The sequence below is a fragment of the Malania oleifera genome, chromosome 8, assembly GCF_029873635.1.
Source record: "Malania oleifera isolate guangnan ecotype guangnan chromosome 8, ASM2987363v1, whole genome shotgun sequence".
Taxonomy (NCBI): domain Eukaryota; kingdom Viridiplantae; phylum Streptophyta; class Magnoliopsida; order Santalales; family Ximeniaceae; genus Malania; species Malania oleifera.
This window is the reverse complement of record NC_080424.1, coordinates 48,669,186-48,677,176: the sequence shown is the minus strand read 5'-3', so window position 1 is coordinate 48,677,176 and position 7,991 is coordinate 48,669,186. Positions and strand designations below refer to the sequence as shown.

The window sequence follows — 7,991 nt, the reverse complement described above, 5'->3', positions numbered from 1 at the left end:
TTTAAATGAGTTGCAATTTTATTATTTGCTTTTGGTTGAAATTTAGTTAAAGTTTTGATTTTTACTCTTGTTTGGATATTATAATTAAGGTATATTTATTATTTTTTTCTCTTTCTCTTCTTATTCGTTGTTAGTATTAGATTTAAGTTTTTTTCTTGAGTAATTTTTATTTATTGATTAAAATTTGGTTTGGCTTCTTGAAGAAAAATAAAATAAAATAAAGGTTAATTTAATTTCTTATCTTTTAGTTGGTTATCTTAAATGCTTCAAGATTGAAATAATTAGTTGTTTTAATTTTTTGTCTCTCGTTTTATTGATGCAATGAGCCACCGTGGAATTAGTTTGACTTGAAATTGTGGATTGCAAGCATGAGTGGCTAAGTTCGGTAACTCGGGTTGTGGGTCAATGTCGTTTGTTTTCCATGGTTTGTTTGTTCTCCTATGATATTATTGATACTTTTATTTGGTTAAAACCAAAAATTGAAGGCATCATTGATAAATCGCTGGCTCTTATTTCTTGTTTTGTTGTTGATGTTAGGCACATCAAAACCTTGATTTAATCTAGGATTTTCATCAACTAATTTTTACATGACATTCGGTTGATGCTTAATGAGAGTTCTTATTTTCTTCTGTTTGGTTGTGACAAATTTACTCGAGCTTTAGTAATTAAATTTCATCTTATTAATGCCTTGATTGGATTAACAAGAAGAGGAGTAAGGCCTAAGGAATTAGTAAATGGTGGAAGCAAATAGACGTTGAACCCATAATCCGAGTGTTTGGTAAAATTATTTCAGTTAATCTGTTTAGTTTTGGTTGAGTTATTAGATTTACATTTTTTTGGAAAATTGATAAAATTTTAGTCTCATTTTAATAGTCTACTCAAGCATCTACCACTTTGTTTACTATTTTCAAAATCATAAAAGACCAAAAAGATTTTCAAACCACATTTTACAGCAATAGGATTTCACTAAACTTTCATAAATACTTTGATACTCAATGGTCCCTGTGGAATACGATCCTGGACTCATCCTTGATACAACTTGACAATTCTGCACTTGGAAGCATAACTCAGAACGATTCAAGTTTTTGGCGCCATTGCCAGGGATCAATCGATGTCATCAAAGTGTTTCTCAAATTTTAGAGAGGGTGTTTATAGAGCTATGAACGTATTCACATCTTGGGTGATATCTACTTCCTCTCCTTTGACCTGTTTGCTTTTATTTTTGTTTTATTGCGTTTATACTGAGTTTGTATGTCTGGTTGGGTTAAAGATAACACATTTAGACTGGTTAGGATAGACTTATCCATCTCACATCAAGTGCACCTGTTTCACTTGAATCACTTGAATCATCATCGGACACTCATAGCATAATGGTTGAGAATGAACATTATGATAGGGAGAACCTTAATAGGACCCATAGAGAATATTTATAACATGTTAGGACCAGCACCCCATCCTGCATTATTCTACCTTTGAATGCAAATTTTTTTAATTTTAAACCTAGGATGATTGGCATTGAATCTAAAAACTCATATTTGCATATTAAAGAGTTTGAAGAAGTGTGTTCCACATTCATGGATAGAACATGCACTGAAGAGGTAATAAGACTGAAATTGTTTCCATTTTCTTTAAAAGACAAGGCAAAAACCTAGTTGAATTTCTTAAGACTAAGATCCATTGGGACTTGGCAAGATATGCAAACTGAGTTTTTTAAAAAACAAAAATTTCCCATGCAAAGAACTAATGCTTTGAAAATACAAATCATGATTTTTTTCCAAAAGGATGCGGAAACATTTTATCAGTGTTGGGAACGTTTCAAAGACCTCTTAAATGCATGTCCTCACCATGGGTATGAGAATTGGAGGGTCATCAGTTTTTTTTTTATGATGGGTTTCAACCAAAGATAAGGCAATTTGTAGAAACAATGTGTAATGGTGAGTTTTTCAATAAAGGGCTCGAAGAAGCTTTTGACTATTTTGATTATTTAGCTGAAAACGCCCAATCTTGGGATGTCTTTGATGTGTATGATAGATCTGAAAAGCAAAAATGTATTAGTGGGGGTGCCAAGTATCAATTGAAAGAAGTTGATGATTTGAATGCTAGGCTTGCATTGATGGTTAGATTCCATTGAGCATGACAAAGTAAATGAAATGCATGTTTTACCATCATCTTCTGAAAAATGCAGCATATGTGAGGATTCAGGGCATGTGACTGATGCATGTCCAACTATTCCTACTTTTAAGGAAGTTTTGCTCGATCAATCTAACCCAGTGTATATGGTTTCTGAGATTTTTTCTAAACCTTATTCTAAAACTTACAATGCAGGTTGGAGGAGCCATCCAAATTTCAACTAGAAAAATGACTAAGTGGGGCCATCTCCACAGGAACAAAGTCAATACATTCCTTATGCAACAGTTGGCCAAGGCTCAGGACCCTCTTACTTTGCAAATCAGTCTCCTCCAATGCAAAGAAGGGAAATGGAAGATCTCATACAGCAGCTAACTATTAGCTTGTAACAATTCATGGCAAGCCAAAATGTGATCAACTCTCAAACTTGTCAAGCCATCAACGAGATAGGCACCGATTTGACTGAACACATTATTAAATGCTTTGGATATAGATAAATCCCAATTTCAAGCCCAACCAAATACTCAAGTGCATATTGTAATCATGGAACCGTCATCCTCTATTGAAGCAAATGTCAACGATTGCAATGCCGAAGCAAATCTCAGCAGTGGTAGGGTAACTGGTGCACCAGATGAAGAAGTTGAGAAGAATGGTGAGAGTTTAACCTTCAAGGAACCAGGTACAAATTTTAATGTTGATGCTTCTGAAGAACCAAAGGTAAATGTTTCGAAAACTTTTCCTCAAAAACCGATTCTTAAAGAAGTATATTTCCTAGAAACTATACTGAAAAAGGATCCTTTCTTGTTAAAACAAGCAAGACAATTTGAAAATGTGTTGTCTGATATTGTGGAGAGTATTGATTTATTTAGAGATCACTTCTATGCAGATAACAAAACTAACTCATTGTGGCAACTCAAATTTGGAGACCCGCCAATTCAATTTATAAATCTGCACCCACCAGACGAAATTCCTCCTGAGCCTCCTCCAGACACATTGTAATGTTTTTCTTTCCTTTGTTTTCATTTTGTTTCATTCTGTCTTATTTTTAGTTTATTGATAGGTACATTTTCCTTTAGTTCAGTTTTCCTTTTCCATTACTTCTCCACCCAGGTACGCCCTACTTTTCCCGTGCACAGTTTTTCTTTTTCCCCTATGCTTTCATATTGAGGACAATGTTCCATTTTAGTTGGGGGAGGGGTGAGCATTTGCATGTGACATTGTGCATGTATACATACTACGTTTTATATTTTAAAAAAAAAAAATTTTTTAAAAATAAAAAAAGGAAGACATAGTAGCTAGGAATTACACTGAATTATGTCATGCTTAACACTAACTCATATCCTTCACATAGTTGTATATAACCTAAGAATTACACACTTGAGTCATTTATGCATAGTTTCTCTTTATATGACTTTGTAACCCTATGAAGAATTGATTGGTAGTACACTCGTGTTAATCTGGCTATATAATTTTTTGTATTTATACGGTATCTCACAAGGCTGAATAAACACATTCACGTGATTCATTGCACCTAGGGTTTCCAATGAGCACTAAGAGAAAACATGTGGTGACTATGACATCTTGTGAAATATCCTTGAGCTATTTATCATCCTTTTGAGTGTTAACATCAAATTAGAGTTCATGGAACTCAGTTCTCTTTCCTTCTAGATGATTCTTTGTACACTAGTCTCTGTTTTTTATTTCTATCTTAGAGGTGACATCTAGTGGGGAGATAGAAACCTAGGTCTTGTAGCCTACTCAAGATGTGAAGGCTGAGCCACCTCTAGAGATAAACTTAGTTCATGGACGACTATTCGAACTCAAATCCCATTGATGGTATGAAGATAACAGATGAAGTGTAATGATTGTCCTAATCGATCAACAAAAGATAGAAAATGAAGAATGAGTAGAAGAAAGAATACGAAATAGAAATGCTCATGAAATGAAATGCCAATGCCTGCTCCACAGAAATACCACAAGAAAAAAAAAAGTCAAGGACACGACATATGTTCTCCACGTACAAAGATTCTTCAACCGTTTAATGCTTCAGATGTATTCACGACAAGTTTGTGAATAAGTTGATCTAGGGTGGTTTCAATTGGATATGGCAACTAGGTAAGAAGATGTTAGGGTGAAAGACCTGACACCTCATAGATAGGCTAGATCCTTCTCGGACTAGTCCACTCCATATACTTAGCATCTATTCCATTTAATATGTGGGATGTTTGATCGTGACACTCCTCCCCACATATGACGAGTGAACCCATTCCTTTTGAGTGTTCTTAAGGCTATTCCAGTTAAGCCAAGTCAAAGCAACCGTTCTGTAGGTGTCCACTGATATCCTAGGTGTACTGAGTCACACACATCACATACACCCCGAGAGTTCACTTGTTTATACTCAAACATATATGACCGTATTAACTCTGAATTGTGCCACTGGTTAACTTCATGTGAGTATATTGTTCTTAACTGACATATAAATGATGAAACTTGCATGGGTGACGTACTTTGGAGTTGAATGCATTGAATATGAACGAGCTTGTGTGAAATTCAGTTATATTCTTGCATGTGAAACGATATAGTTGTATTGCATGTACATTCATTTCATGAGTGGTGGATTTTGTAGTTGTTGGCACCGTCCTGAAATTCATTCACGTTATTTGCTAGAGACTAGTAAAACGTTAGTTGAGGGTGTGATTACGCACTTAAACTGCATAATTAGGCATCTTAATCCAGTCATTAGGGCTTATATTTTTAAGTAAATGCCTAATTGCTCTCAATATTTTAACAAAGTGCTCTATTTATAATTTCTAAGTTTTATTGAACAATTTATGAATTTTTGGAAATTTTTTATTGCAGAAAAATTCCCCGGAGCCAAAACTGGCATCAGTTCATAAATTGCACATAACTTTCCCATTCGAGCTTTTATTGATACAATTCTAATTTTTAGAGAAAGATGAGAAGATTATCTACAACTTTCGTATTTTGAGTTTCGAGAGAAACGGGCTCCTGGAGAGTCAAAACGGGCTATGTTCGTGTAAAGAAAAATGAGGAAAAAAAAATATATATATATATAAATTACCTAATGTGACCCGGCCATGCAGGCCAGGTCGGATCTTCCAAATGGGTCCTCCGCAAGTCATAGGGCTTCATTTTCCCTCCTTTTTCCTACTTATTCATTGTTTTTCTTTATTTCCTAGGGGAGGTGCCTTCGCGCACCATTCCCTCCACCCTCTGTTCCCCTCTCTTCTCTCCCTTTTAGCTGTTGTGGCCAAGACGCCTCTACCTCTCCATTACTCCACGGCAGCACAGGCAAGAACCCGCTGAGCACCACCATCTCAACCAGTTTAGACTCTCCACGGTAGCCACCTTGCAGCACCACCAGTTGTAGCCGAGAGTACTCAGCAACAGCAGCTGAGCCACCTACAGCCACACTAGCTACCTCTCAGTCTCCTCCAACAACCCAGTTCCTCTGCCATAGCTCCCCCACCGAACCTCCATCAACACTACCAGCAACCACCTTCCTAGCACAAATCTGAGAAGACCACCACACCAGCTACTATGGCTCTGCTCTCTCTCTCTCTCTCTCTCTTTTCTTTCTTTTTTCTTTAGTTGTTTTTGGTCATACCTTTAAAGGAGTTGCAATTTTATTATTTAATTTTGGTTGAAATTTAGTTAAAGTTTTCATTTTTACTCTTGTTTGGATGTTATAATTAAGGTATATTTATTATTATTTTTTTCTCTTTCTCTTCTTATTTGTTGTTAGTATTAAATTTAAGTTTTTTTCTTGAGTAATTTTTATTTATTGATTAAAATCCGGTTTGGCTTCTTGAAGAAAAAAAAAAAAGAAAAAAAAAGGTTAATTTAATTTCTTATCTTTTAGTTGGTTATCTTAAATGCTTCAAGATTGAAATAATTAGTTGTTTTAATTTGTTGTCTTTCATTTTATTGATGCAATGAGCCACAGTGGAATTAATTTGACTCGAAAATTGTGGATTGCAAGCATGAGCGGCTAAGTTTGGTAACTTGATTTGTGGGTCAATGTCATTTGTTTTCCATGGTTTGTTAGTTCTCCTATGATATTATTGATAAACTTTTATTTGGTTAAAACCAAAAATTGAAGGCATCATTGAAAAATTGTTGGCTCTTATTTCTTGTTTTGTTGTTGACGTTAGGCACATCAAAACCTTAATTTAATTTAGGATTTTCATCAACTAATTTTTATATGACATTCGGTTGATGCTTAATGAGAGTTTTTATTTTCTTCCGTTCGGATGTGGCAAATTTACTCAAGCTTTAGTAGTAAAATTTCATCTTATTAATGCCTTGATTGGGTTAACAAGAAAAGAAGTAAGGCCTAGGGAATTAGTAAACGGTGGAAGCAAACAAATGTTGAACCCGTAAACTGAGTGTTTGGTAAAATTATTTCAGTTAATCTATTTAGTTTTGGTTGCATTATTAGATTTACATATTTTTGGAAATTGATAAAATTTCAGTCTCATTTTAATAGTTTACTCAAGCATCTACCACTTTGTTTACTATTTTCAAAATCATAAAAGACAAAAGATTTTCAACCCACATTTTACAACAACAGGATTTTACTAAACTTTCATAAATACTTTGATACTCAGTAGTCCCGGTGGAATACGATCCTAGACTCATCTTTGATACAACTTGACACTTCTGCAATTGGAAGCATAACTCAGAACAAGTCATGGGTCTAAACATGTAACTTCTAGGTTATATGCAAGTATGTAAAGGGTATAAATTAGTGTTAATCATGGCATATTGAAAGTGTTCACTGAAAATTTAAATTTTCTGTCAATTTGTGCTAAAAGATGCCATGCAATGTTACCTACCCCCTACCCCCAACTTAGAACTTCAATGTCTGCACTGAAGTGCAGAAAGAGAGAACCTGGGAGTCAAGGAAAAAAAACACACTGTAAGGTGCTATGAGGATCAAAAGGTGTACCTACATCCACACATATAATTCTAGAAACATTCATGCAATACCACACTATAGCATAAAGACTAGTAGACCAAAAACACCATGTCATTATCATTTAAATTTTTTGGCAGTATAGTATACATAGATCATCAGTACAACCCTTCCAAAAATACGGTGTTGTAAAAAGAAAATAATAAAAGATGAAATAGAAACAAATGTGTGCCTCAGCAGCACGAGCAAACATTTCCAACTACAGCCTAGATGGGCATTCCTAATCCTAAGCTAATCCATCTCAGAAGATCCGCTAGTGTCATATGCAGAATCACCCTCTCCTAAATTCCCAGATGCGTCAGATGGAGTACCAGCCTCAGATTGGAGGCCCTCTAACAACTTTACACTTGTAGTGGCCTCCTCCTCCACAGAAATGTAAGCTGGGGAAACTAGGGCTTGTGATGGCACATGAGCAGGTACCTGAAAAGTGGGCTAAAGTGCCACTAGAGGAGCTGATGAAGTAGAAGGTGGAGAGACTCTTCTAGATTGATTATACCGCAAAATGATATGAGGTGGTTGGACTTGCAGTGGGACAAACAGTCGTGGTAAATCCTTCTGTAGAATAAGAGTGATAGTCATAACCGAGACCGATGGAATAGGTGCTAGAAGAGCTAGTGGCTTAATGACTGGCACTGTACTGCCAACATCCGAAAGAAGATAAACAGGGGGCTAAGTTTCATGTGCTATGGCAGCTAGTGTAGAGGCCTCCTCTTCCCTCTCGTCAAAGGACTCAATCCCAATCATGATTTCTGGACTAATCAAGGACTTGGCTAGCGAGCAAGAGATTGATCAGCTGGCGGATGCATTATTGGGGAAACTGCCAGAGATGGAGAATGACATGGAGATGCAGCAGTTACAAGAGGTT

At 35.8% G+C, this 7,991-nt stretch overlaps 1 non-coding gene across 1 annotated transcript; it reads right to left on the bottom strand.

The window, feature by feature from the left end:
- Window positions 1-1,744: 1,744 nt before the first annotated feature.
- LOC131163220 (small nucleolar RNA R71) lies at window positions 1,745-1,852 on the bottom strand. The gene has a single exon (XR_009138996.1). It is a non-coding gene; the product is annotated as a small nucleolar RNA R71 (small nucleolar RNA).
- Window positions 1,853-7,991: the final 6,139 nt, after the last annotated feature.